Below are 14,489 nucleotides of genomic sequence, written 5' to 3' on the forward strand. Positions count from 1 at the left end.
TTTGGATACTCAGGTGATCTAGAAATGTGACTTTAGATACTCAGGTGATCTAGAAATGTGACTTTAGATACTCAGGTGATCTAGAAATGTGACTTTAGATACTCAGGTGATCTAGAAATGTGACTTGAGCTATATACTCAGGTGATCTGAAAATATGCCGTGGGCCGCTCGAGTCATCTAGAAATGTGTCGCGGACAATTTTAGTGATCTGGAAATGTGCTAGAAGCCACTAAAATGATCTATAATCAAATGTGCCGTCAGCCACTTGAGTAATCTGCAAAAGTACCACGTGCCATTTAAGTAAGCTGGAGGAATGCCGCAGGTTGCTCAAGTGCTTTGGAAATGTGCTTGGGGCCGTTTCATTCATTTTGATATGCGCCGTTGGCAGCTTAAATGATCGGGAAATTTGCTGCGAGAAACTGAAGTAATCTGGAAATGTGCCACCTGCCACTTGAGTGTTTTTAAAACCTTTCTTGGACCACTTTAGGGGTTTGGTTATTGGTTGCGGCCACATTTAGCCCATGGGTCATGGGTTGGGCATGTGTGTTAAAACTAATATATATTTTTGTACCTTTAACATTAACTCTCAGACAATCACTTTCAAATCACTCGAGTAGCGAGATTCTCGTTTATATTCCGTACTCTTTATAACAAAATTTTACTATCGATTAAAAAAATATACATGTTAATTTCCTATAATTCAATTTTTTTAAATATTCTACTCATGAGAAGAATGGAGAAAAAGGTTAGTTTCTAGTGACTCTTCAGTAGCTCTTTTACTTAAAACCCAATGAATTGCCTCAATAGAAAACTGCCAATTCATAAAATTTAGAGGTAATGAGAATACCCGTTTTTTAAATCTTTATTGCACCATGTCATTTGAGTTTCTAAAAAAAGTGATTTTGCTACCTTACTATATATTCTTTTGTTCAGTTGTCATTTTCCAAAAGTCAAATTTGATGGGTCAGTGATGTGTAACTCTTTTTGCGATTCGAACTAAAGCTACGTGCTTCCTGAAATTTTGAAAATTTGAGTTCGTTGAGGTTAGTCGATGATTATTGCCACGGTAGAAAACTGAATACGCACACGGTTTGTCACGCCTTCTTGCAGTTGATGGTCTACATTTGTGACCGTCTAATAACAGTCAAGGGATACGCCTTCGGATAATTTTCGTTTCAAACATCTTTTAAGAGCGTGGAAAGAGGCATTCGTGAAAACGTGAGGGATGACCTATACCTATAATTACGAACGTAATTGAAACTTGTAATTGTTGCTTTTGCCACGAAAGGTGCTTCTGGTAACCGATTCTTAGGATGTTTCTCTCACTGGCATTTGGAATTCTTGTGAAACGCCGTCCTTGGTTCTCGAAACACGCATTCGGGCTCAGCTATTGATCAAAATATGACAAATTATTACCTCTCTGTATAAATAAATATACCTCTGTTATAAATTGTTTTCTTTTTATAAATTGTAAGACTCACCCGGAATAAAGAAACTACATATCGAGAATATTTCGATTCTTCCTGTTTAAGCCCAACCCATAGTACTGTAGTATCTTCTACTACGTACAAACAAGATTGTGTTGCATGCAGTTTTGACGTCATAAAATGATTTATATCATTCAACTTAATTATTCAACTGCGTATATAAGGAAGCTCTTAAGTTTATATTAAGGACAAATTAGGATTCACACTTTTCATTAGAAGAATATGTAAAAGAGTTGTATTTCAAGGAAAACTGTGCGTAAAAATACAGGGTGGGTGAAAAGTCTGTATAAACTTTAAAAATGAATGAAAACCGGAAAAATAACCGAAATAAAAAATGTTTTGCAGGGTTAACATCACTAGGTCACGGGAATTTTTTTAGGACAAGAAAAAACCCCAAAAAACAGCCGATAGATGGCACTGGTACGAGCGACTTCGTTGGAAATATGCAAAATGAGACGTTTATAAGAACTTGCACTCCTAATCCACAATCAGTTCACAGTTGTAAACTGTGTATGTGGACCTGCTGTACTCTGCCGTTGCTGGATTTGTGACTCGCCTGCAATGTGTTATCCCCTGTGGCGGCGGTCATGTGGAACACATACTTCTGTAATAAACGATTTGGAGGCATTCTGTTCGTTATTTGCGTATCTTTCCTTGCACTTGTGTACGTCACCGCCACCTATCAGATTTTTTGAGTTTTTTTCCTGCCTTAAAAAATTCCCGTGACGTAGCGATGCTAACCTTGCGCTAACCCCGGTTTTATGAATTTTTAAAGTTTCTACGGACTTTTTGCCCACTCTGTTTATTAAAAACACGACATTATAATCGAAAAAACTTAATTTTTTGCCTCTGTTACATATTAAACGTCATTAGTTTCTTAAAGTACAATATTAATCTAAAACTCATTAATATTCAGAAATATACCAGTGTTCACTCTTACTGTTATCCAATAGCTAATTCCTTAATCATTAGTCTTAGAGAAAATTTTTAATTATAAAAAATGTTTGAAGTGTCGGACATCATCCAGAAGCCATTCAAGTCAAAAAAGTTAATTCTCAAAAAATTGTGAAATTTAGTTTTCTATACGGTTCTGGGTCCTATAAGTCATATTTAGTTTTAAGGTACAAGCATATAGTGCACGCTCACTCGCAGAATCGGAAACTAGCTTGCACTATGTTTACATCCTTATATATTAAATCTATCGCGTTAAATTAAAGTCCATTCTCTTACAACTAAAATGGACCGAGTTATAGCTCACTGAAGATGAAGCACTTTTTTTGCTAAGGAAAAAAAAATGTGATTCATTCTCAAAAATTACTTCAATTATTTCAACTCAATATTTTCATCAGGAGCACCTCAAAACATTTAATATTGCAACGAAGGACAACACCGGCAGGTATAGCGTAGTGGTAGTGTACGTGTCTCTCATCCCGAGTTCGAATCCTGATACGGACAAAAAAATGTATTTTTCATGGTGCATCTGTTTGATTTCTAGAATGTTCTCTCAAACCAGAAATACGTTTGATATTGATTTACATACTATAGAGTTTCTTGAATGCTCCTAGAGCCTTGATATGACCCGGCACTGAACGGTTACTAGAGCACTCAGTTGTTCTCTCCTGTAACGATTACCTTCACGAGTGTTTGAAGAATAATTAAGCCTTGATTAATTCAACAAACCCCGTGACAATATGATCAAGTTCTAATAAGAAAGTTATCTTGATCATTAGACATTAACTTTAGTACAGCTCCGTAACGCTTGGCTATAATGATGCATTTTTCGACAAGGTATTTTCCTGAAATTTAAAAAAAAAATTTCCTAACTCATTTGATTTTAGAATCAAAGAATGATTTTTTTTTTTTTATTCAACATGTGAGTGTATGAAAAGTATTTTACTAGACATAACTTATATGGGACTAGGAAACAGTATACCATTGAACAAACCTGGTTATAACATTCGAGTGGTTCCCGCGACATTTAGTCGTCAAAACCACAGTTTAAACTTTGAAAACACCAGTATGAAATATGTAATCAAATGATGTGTGTTATCATTTCACCCTAATAAACAACGCTGAAATCTTATACACCGCGGTAAGATTATTCCGGTGTTTTTCAATAAGCACGTACCCTACTATCCCCTTGGAAATGCGTAGGATGCATGTGTACCCCTAGACATGCGTTTCGTACCTCTAGAAATTCAGTTAAGGGGTACATACCCCTGGAATTGCTTAAAGTGCTTGCTGGCTCCAAGAAATCCATAGGTGTGCGTACTCCATGAAATTTTTAGGAAACTTGCGACGCCTAGAAATGCGCAGTTGGCTTGAATAAGGCGTTACCCTTAAACATCCGCAAGGGGCATGCATGCAACTTGAAATGCGTGAGAACATTGCTTACTCTCCTTAGAATAGAGCAATAAGCCGTGCATTTTCTCAGAAATGTATAAGAGGGTTACGTTTTCTCCTTCCCCGATATGTTGTGTCCTAATTGGTCTTCTACACGCTATATTATTTTTCTCGTTTTTTCCACCATTGCTGTTCGATTTTTGGGGATCCCTTTTTGTCTACCATATATGGTACCATAGGTTCAGAACCACTGATTAAAAAAAAAAGATTTTCATCCACGTGGAAGAAATACCACCATCTCAATCACGTAACTGCCATTTTATGCACACGAAGGCTAATTTGTGTATATGATGAACACTACAGTCTAATGCTGGACTGCTACACTTTCATGCTTCTAACTGGAATTTGCCCCCAGAACTACCAAACCACAGGTTGGTGCGTAAAGTCCGAAATCTTAAAATGCTCATTATAAATATCTCATCTAAAGTCCACAACCTCACGATATTTCATCTTTTCAAAACATACTCCTGAAATATTCATGACATCGTAACATATAAAAATTTCGATAAATACTTATGGTTCTCGACAATTTCATTTCACATCTTAAATCATTAATGTGTGGTTTGAAATGTATTTGGAACCACATTGTTCATTATATTATCACTCATAACAGAAAGGAAAATAACATCTCATTAACTTTATACGTAGCATGATGAAAACTATTAGACTGACGAATAATTGAATACTGATATTGCATATAAAAACACAAAAAACACGTGCTAATAAAGCAATATAAAATGCTTTAAAATCACTTAATGTGGTTTTTTTTTTCATTTAGAAAAGCCATTAAAACCATGCTAGAGACCATGAAAATAGACATCAACGAACCACGACAGAAACTATTAAGTAAAACCCTTTTCACTTCCTTGCGATCCAGTTCTGGTTATTACTCTTAATGCAATGTATAATATGCTTTTAACAATGAGCTTCCGCCCATTCTTTTTAGGTACAAATTAGAAAGTCGTAAACGAAGACATTCACCCGGCAGCAGAAACTACACATGAATCCAAACCAAGCCTTGTTACAGCTCGACCATGTTATTTTGCCACTTGCGATTGCAGATCAGTTAGGCACGTATCAACTGCTCTTACAACATCTAAATGACTACTCTCACCAAAGAAATAGAGACATGACAGCTATTTCTCAATCCCGCCTATTCATGTTCAGTTTTATTGCCTGACAGTAACTCTGATGATCTCTGGAATAGAGTTTTTTCTTTTAGGTACGATTAATGAAGGGTTAATGGAAGGCAATCGATGAGTTTCAAACTTTTGGTTCTGATGTACTACTAGAAGGTATCGAAACGCAATACTTCACTTAGTAGAAAATCATTTGTACATTCACGAAGACTTGAACGTGAGAATTATAGGCATAATGGACGAGTTGTTAAAGTGCCAACACGCAACCTGTTTGCATCGTGTACTCTGAAAAAATTACTAATGTGTTCGTCTCCGAGAATAAAGATACTTTTTCTATACTTCTGTATATAAATCGCTTCCAAACAAGTTACATGCCATCATTGTCATTACACTGAAGAGGTGAAACATTCTCGCACCGTAATGTTATCCTCTAATACTACAGTACATTAAAAAAATCAAGGAAACGACCAAAAATATATATATAACACTGCATAAATACAAATACGGTAATAGATATTGTATTATGTGTTACGAATAAAATGCTCTGTTGATAAAACCTCTACGGTTGATTATAAAATTAAAGCTGGAATCCGGAAAATGATCGAAAAAAAGAGGCAGATTGAGCAGTGGTAGTTTCTATCCTCTGAAATGATAAAAAAGATGAAATAAAATACTTAAAATACAGTGAAAAACATGTAGCATTTGAATAAAAAATCATCGAGATACTCATGATTCAAATTTTTCATTACTGCGATTTTTTGCGAACCAAATTGACCAAGTCTGAAAAAAGTGCGAGAATTAATAATTTCAATCACCAATATACAAACACAAATACAAGGGCCAAAACAGGCGAAGTACCCAACGAGGGTGGCCAAATGAATGCCAAATATAACTAGAATACAGCAACAACAACAAGAGTGTATATCACGAAAAAAAAACTAGTAATTAATAATTATATGATACACTGCTCATAAAAAATATTATGGTTGTCTTAAACTAAGTATAGATAGCTTCTCGATTTATCCCAATATGTTTATCATATTTATTTCTAAACGTGTCAGTTGTGTTAGAATTCACGACCCCTAATATTTTTCTTCAATTTCAGAAGCAACAGTGAAATTTTTATACCTTTCCTGGACATTCTTCGGGAAACAACTCGTATACCACCTGATACACAAGATGTCTGTAATTAAAGTGGCTTGTTCTCTTGAGCTGTGAACAACTTTAACTACCCATCAGAAAGCTACAAAACTTTGGAAACGGTTCAATTAGTTGGGGGAGGTCAGAATAAAAATGTATTATTTTTATTTTTTCCAATCACCATTTTTCGGAAGTAAAGCTATCACGGCCCGATTTTCTCTTTTTTGTGATATGTTTTATATTTCATCTTAATTTTATAACCAATCATAGAGTTTTTATTCGTTTCGAATACTCTTCGTGAAACATCCAGTACGCTACTTGAAATATCAAAGAAATATAAAAAAAAAAAACGTTTCACGCAAAATCTATTCTTTAAATATTCTCAAAGTCTGAATTTAAAACAGCATCAGACGTTTTCTTTACGCGACTCATATTTCATAACACAAATATAACGAATAATGCGAAAAAAAGGCAAAAATTTGATACAGCAACCTTTTTCTTCCCCTTAACAAATCTATATTTTAATGTTACATCAGCATTAATTAAAAAAATTGGTCCAGAAAAATCTCATATTCATAAATGACTTTTAGCTCCAGTCAAAACCAATGTAGCTGTTTCAAACAATTTGGAACATGTTCAAAGTGTTTAAAAATGTGAGCGACAGTCATCGTTCTGATTGATTACATTAAAAAAAAATGCAATTTATCTGAACAAATCTCTAATCACGGAGTAATATTAAATGGTAAACATTATGAGATAACCAATCAAAAAATTAATGCATATCCCGTATAAAGAAAAACGTGTTTGATAGTTAAAAAATTATAAGAAATGGTTAATTATATTTCTTAAGCAGCAATGTTTACGATAAAAAAAAATTGAGGAACATCAAAAATTGAATTATTAATCTTTTCTTATCTGAAGTTTAACAAAAAATTTTTTTAACAGTATTCAGAAAGAAAAAGTTGTTTATTATATTTTAGCTCTTTCTAGTTTTTTTACAGACTCAAAATAAAATTTGCTCAAACTGTGTATTAGAAAGAAACACTTTGGGATATAATAAATCTCGTTGCTGAGATTTTCACAGAAATTCACTACATAAAATTTCCAACCTATTAGGGTCATGATTTGGGGAATTCCATGGCCCAATAATCGTAGAAGTTTTATGTATATAGTGAATCCAACGCTGGCTCCGAAAGACTACGACAATAATTGGTGAAGCTGATTTATAAAAGGTACCTTTGTGCTGAAAAATAGAGATAAGTTTATTATGTGAGTGTGTGTTGGGTCGGATCAACATGTATATTATCTATGTAATTCTGTATATGCATACACTTTCGGCATAAAAATCTCCATTCAACAGTGGAGGATAATTGGATTTTTCGTGGTAGGATTTTTTTTTTCTTGCAAAAAATTGAAATATCTTTCACGCCTTAAATATTTTAATTTCCATAAACCACTGATAATTTTTTTTGTTTCTTATGCATTTTACATCCTCAATAGGTAATTAGAACAAGGCATACCGTATAATGTAAAGCTATATTTCCGAATTCCACTCGGGAATTCAAACACAAACTGGAGGTTGGTGTGTTAACCACTCTGCTGCTATGTGTCAACATTGCGAGATCTTTGAATGTACTAATCCAGAGGTTTCCAACCTAGTACCCACGGGTGCCATGGCGCTCTCCACAATATTTTAAGTTGCCTGAAGGAATATCAAGTTGTTATGCAAGATTATAAAAGAGCCTTTTCGACATGACAATAAATTTATATATTTATACCCACCGAATACAGGCACGATCTTGACACATAAAAGTTGAGACCCACTTTATTAGTTATCTTTTCTATTGTTGACAAAGATATTATATGATTTCATAATCAGCCTTCGTCCATTGCTAGTCTCCAGAGCCCGGAAGTTTTCTTTTTATCAATTTTTCTTTTTTTTTTTGTAAAAACGCTTTTTATGCATATTTTTCTTAGATATAAATGCCTATTTTATCATTGTTTTAAGTTCCTATAGAACTTGGATATTTTGAGCAGGGAGAACTTCAAAAAAAAATCTCTTTTTGAAATCTCCAACCCTAATAATTAATTATTATCAGGAACAGCCTTCCAGCCTCATTTAAACGCTGATAGGTGCAGTTGTAAGTGCCCGAGTGATAGAAAAAAAACTGTTGTTATGCGTTACTTTTGATTTGGTCGGATGGGGTTAGACATGAAATTTTTTGTTTGAACGTAGCCCTGGTATATGAGAAATGATGAGAAAAATTCGATTTTTTTTCCCCTCAAGCATCATTTTCTCTACGTGTCCCGGGCCTGATAACAGTGGCCTTGGAATCGACATAATCCTGAGGGGCCACAAACTTTTCTTTTTTACATTTGACTTGATAATAATACAGTTATCAAAAACTATAATTGAAACATAGACGGAGTATATATAAGTGCAATCGTTTTTTAGACCACAGTTTTCGGACCCTTAATATCTTAACTTTTAGTTTCTTTTCCTTTCCGCTATTATTTATAAATGTCTTTTTAGTTCCTATTTTGAACCCCTTTAGTGCTTTTTTCCCGGCCTATTTTTCAACTTTTCTAGCCTAAAAACTCCCGGTCTCTCTGCTTATGTCTTACATGCATATGTTACGGCAAATGTCATAAATGCGGTTATAACGCATAGTTACCAAGCATTTTCGCGTGTTTGATAAATTTCCTTAAATTTATCACACTTTTACCAGCGACTAGGCATAATACCCAAGCATCGCGCCGTTGGTAAACGTGATAAATGGTACTATATGATATACTGTACATGATAATTCATACATTGTATCATTACATCGGGGTACGATCCTAAAATTTTTTATCATTACATTGGGGTGCGACTATAGAATCATCAAACATACTAGACTAATTTGTATTTTTTTTTCATATTTATCAAATTCACCAATTACACTAGGGTTTTATGCACATTCACCAGTAAAAGTTATAATTGTTTTAGTATTTATAAAATTCACCAACGACGCTTGAGTATTATGCATATTCACGGGTAAAAGTGGGATAAATTTATCAAACTTCCCAAGACGATTGGTAAGTATGCATTACAACCGGTAATTATGTGTAATAACCGAGATTTATCACATTTACCGTAACACATATATTATTTCATGACTGATATTACGCCAACTTACATTTATGAGCCAGCTTGCAGACACAAAATTGAAACTGATGCATAAAAAAATTGAAATTCCTTACCATTGGATTTTTATCAGTAAGACTAGGAAAATGCCCTCGAATACGGGTAATAACATGTACAAACAAGCTCTGTATGTTCCCCGGGTTGTAAAAGAGCCGGTTCTCGAGGGTAGATGGTACATCCCGATAGGATGAATCGATCATTTCGCCCATGGCTTACTGAAAGCGCTCTTACACAAAATCCCCTCCCTGTTACTAGTTTTGTAAAGGTAAATGTTATATACCACTTGAGACAAATGTTAAATATTTCTCTGCCAGAAACTAGTTTGATATTGTAATCCCTTATAGGGTTACGGAGATCTCGAGGAAGAAAAATTGAAAGTTTTGCGGAATTGGATGGACTTTTCTCTCGTGCACCGATGAGATTTTTATCAACATTTGAAGATTGAATCGATATTCTTTGTGGTAAATCAAACTGATGTATAATAAATACATTATTACATAAATAGTAGAGAACATTTTATAGCGTCAGCAAAATTTATTGTTATTTTCGGGTTATTTACCTTTAGTTTTTCCCTTTTATTCCAAAATAAAAACCCATACCAGCTTGAAATATAGACCTTGTACAAGAAAAAAGTCGAATTCTGCACCTCATACAGTGAATTCAAGTTTGTCATTGACTATTCATCCTGTTTTCCCATCGCACTCCTACGTGTCTCATTAATATTTTCCTCAGATACTAAAATCTCAACAGTTCAGTTCACTGAACCTGAATAGGAAGAGCGACGAGTGCTCTTCTTCGTCTGGATAGCTCGCGTGTCTCAGACTTAAATATTACAGGATTTTCTCACATCGGCTTCTCAAACTGCCGTTGAACATCATGTTGTAAATATAAGAATTATGTCCGGCTGTAAAATATGGTCCGCGCTTTATGCGGTGCATGATAACAACGTTTTTTCTTTTGTCTTGCTTGACCCACGATTGTTTTTACAAACAGGGGGTCTTGTTATTTACTGATCATTATACCTGATATCCAGTTGAAAAATTGTCAGTCAAATAAAGTAAATAGGTTGTTAAAGAAACACATGTTAACGCTTGATAAAAATTTGCATACTTTATATCGTCTTTTATGTCTCAAACAGTAAATAGTATTATTTATTCTAATAAGATCGTATCATAGCATTTGGATTTAAAGCGTTGATGTTCTTAAATATGAGTTACTTACCCCAGTCCGGCGAATATGATTCAGTATACGCATTTTTCGCTATACGGGGAAACACCCGTAAAATAAAAATTAAAACCTACCCTCAGGGAACACCATAAACATCTCACGAGTAGAAATTTGGTGCCAATAGGGCTTACAATAATTATTTAACATTCTTACATTAAAAAAAACATACTTAAGGGGTTCTCATACCTTTTCACACGGTGAAAAATTGTGCACTAGTATTACTATTATTAAGAATGCTATTTAACCATTGATTTCTTTCAAAAAATTTTCACATAATTTTGATTATATGTGCAATCATATGCCAATATAAATTTTTACATGTCTCTAATACTTATTGTTTTGAAAATTTTCAAAATAAAAAATGCACCAAAAACATCTTGCGCGCATGATAAAATAGCATGACACCAATGAATAAAAATTGATTCAAAATAAAGGAAACTGTTCATTATATGAAATGAAGCAAAATTTGAGATTTAAAATCTTAATCTTTTGCTTCATTTCATGAACGGAACAGTTTCCATTATTTTGAATTAATTTCTATACAATTACTACAATTACATTTATGTCATGATAAAATAAAATTTATCTTGTTATGCATGATAAAATTTATAAAAATCGAAATTATAAATGATAAAAAGTAATAAAATTTATCATGCACTCAAGCTGTTTTTGGTGCATTTTGTTGAAAATTTGCAAAAAATTAAGTGTTAAAGATATTATTATTTTCCCTAATTTACATCTGCTGAAAATCATAAAAAAAAACCCTACTTCATAGAAAAAACATGGCATTTGACGGGATGCTCAGCGATTTCTGCTTTGCCGGTTAAAGAGTTAAGCAAGCAAAGAAGAAACTGAATTCAGAATCCTACTTTAAACTGTAAGTCCTAATCTATATATAATTCTTCCTTCATGTTCATAAAAAGATACGAAAGAATAAAATAAATAGTACGAAAAGAATAAACACCATAAAATAGTTAACGTGATAAATGCACTCTATATATGTATTTTCATGTGAAATTAACAGATACAGTAGTAAAAAAATAAAATAAATAATGATTTTAAAGCAATTAATTTCATAACAATCAACACTTTTTTTCGTTATGAGATAGTAGACCATGGTTCAGTCATGTACAGGATCTTTATAATTAAAGTTTCGCTTTGATATGGCCATAAAAGGAAAACTAATGAACAACAAAATGTTATCAAACTTGATAATAGTTTACAGGAGATCATGAATATTTTTAAACGAAATAAGACATGAAGACATTGGTTTAAAATATTTTTAATTGTTTCTAAAACGTGTTACAAAGCATGTACAATGTGACATCCAACAAAGCAAGTTAAATCGCATTACTTCGTTCTCAACAGTAGCTCTTAGCATATCAGGATGAATGTTACGGACATGTCGGTGTATCGGTGCCATTGCGGTTTTGCGTAACCCCACAAACAGTTTCGTTTTCGAAACGATTATAAGCATTTTAGAGCGATGTCTTCATGTCTTATTTCGTTTAAAAATATTGCATACAGCGCCATTCCCAGCTGGTGGTGAGTATTTGAACTTTTTATACAGAAAATTGAATCCCATGACCTCCTGTAAACTATTACCAAGTTTGATAACATTTTGACCAGTATTTTTCCTTTTATGGCCATTTCAAAGTGAAACTTTAATTATAATGACCCTGTATATTATACGGCGTCGGAATTCGGGGCAATATCCCTGATATTAACCGATTTAAACGAAGTTTATTTTGTCTTCGTCCGAAACACTTTGAGCTGCCCCACCTCTTTTGGTGTAGGATTAAGGTTTTGTGCCATTCGAGGATTGATCACTCACGAAAGAAGCCGCAGGGTGAGTGATCAATCAAAAGAACAGTTGAAACAATTCATCTTTTTATCTAAACAGCGCTTGTCGGTAAATATATATTGAATGACAAGGTATCTGTTACTTCATACTTAACCAACTGTAAAGAAGTTTTACACTTTACACGTAAACACCTTTTTGATTAAATTTTGTTTTCTGGTTTAGTGGTCATTCAAAGTTCATTTAATGGAGAGAGTTACAATTTTTTTTTGAATATGTTTTATAAAATTGATGAAATAATTAAAACAACACATCGTTCTTATGAAACAATTTTTCAGATTTTGCCCGTGAAGAAATAAAATATTTTGACTGCTAAGATTCTTCTTCATGACTGTATAATTGATTTTTTTATTAATTAAAATAATTAATTATGTTTTTAAATTTTCCATAAAAATATTTGAGAATAATAAATTTTTCCTTCCAATGTTCAAATCCATTTAATTTAATTCAAAGCGTTTTCAAAATGTCATGGAATACTTGATTATATGCATGGGGTACTTGAATTTTAACTATGGACTGAATGGTTAGTTAAGAGAAGTCTGGAAACTGGAAATGGTCTATAGCAGGGATGGATTAATCCCAGGCGCCAGGTCGCCGTGGTGACTAGAAAGTCAGTATTGGCGCCTAAAATTTTCTACACGTGGTTGCTAAATTGGAGTCTAAGGGTGACATAAAATTCTTATTTCATTACGCTACATCTTTTAACATGGGAAAAATTAAAAGAAAACGTTATTATTTAGGACCGTTCTTCTTGAGCAAAATACCATGCGTGGCTCTTAAGAAGTTGGGCTAGTGCTTAAAAGTTTGTTTCGATTTGTCAAGCCCTGGTGTATAGAAGTTAAGAAAGATTTTTTTATCTCAAAAGCTCCGTATTTTGACCGAGTGAAAGGGTCTCATATCTTTTAACATGGTGAAAAACTTTGCTCTAATAGAAACATCATCAAAAATCTATTTAACCATTGGTTTATTTCAAATTTTTTACACATTCTTTATTGTATGCTGGTATAAAGTTTTACATATATCTGATACTTATCATTTTTTATAAATTTTCAAAAAAATGCATTAAAAGCAGTTGCGTGCATTATAAAATACCATGACATCAATGTAGTTGAATGAGATATTGAAATAGATTCACAAAATAAAAGAAACTGTTCAGTTCATGAAATGAGGAAAAAGGTTGAGATTTCATTAAAAATTTTAATTTTGAATTCCAAAAATTTTCAAATTTTGAATTCCAAAAATTTTCAAATTTTGAATTTAATTATAAATGGGATTTAGTCAATGAAATCTCAAATTTTGCTTCATTTCATGAACTGAACAGTTACGTTTACGTTTTGAATTGAATTACATTTACGTCCATTACGTTTTGATTTTTATCCATTTAAATTAATGTCATGGTATTTATTTTATCATACGCGCAGGCTGTTTTTGTGGGGTTTTTTTTGAAAATTTACAAAAAAATTAAGTATTAGAGATATGTAAAACTCCATACTAGCATCGGATAGCACTTCCCACCCCCACAAGGGCAGAGCTGAGAAGGCTCTAGCCCTGGGGCCGTGATTATTTTTTGCTTTTCATGCTATAAATTAACTGTACGCATATACATTAGATCATTCGGCTTCATTTTTGACGCTGGGGCCATGGCCCCCACGTATATTCTCCCATAGTTAAATAGTATTTTTGTATAATATTTCTGTTAGAGTATAGTTTTTCACCATGTTGAAAGGTATGAGACCCCTTAAGTTTCATAATAGCCTCGAGATATGCTTAGAAATGGGTCTATATGGGAAAATCATTGTTCAATCACTGTTTTGTCTGCTACTAGGGGGGTGCCGGAAAAAATATCTGATTTTAAATCATTAGTTTCAATGTGTGTCAACTCATAGTTGAATGAAATCACATGCTCCTCTGTCGGATCGTGAAATTGCTGCCATCTAGTGAAACACACTATAAACAGTGAATTCCCGTGTATAATAATTCTGAAAGAAACAAAGGTGGCGCCACAATGTGTGACTAAAATATTGTGTATCGGAGGTTCATAGCCT

The sequence above is a fragment of the Pholcus phalangioides genome, unplaced genomic scaffold (genome assembly GCF_987345545.1).
Source record: "Pholcus phalangioides strain wild (caught in Gottingen) unplaced genomic scaffold, Ppha-v1.0 ptg000007l_1, whole genome shotgun sequence".
Classification (NCBI taxonomy): Eukaryota; Metazoa; Arthropoda; class Arachnida; order Araneae; family Pholcidae; genus Pholcus; species Pholcus phalangioides.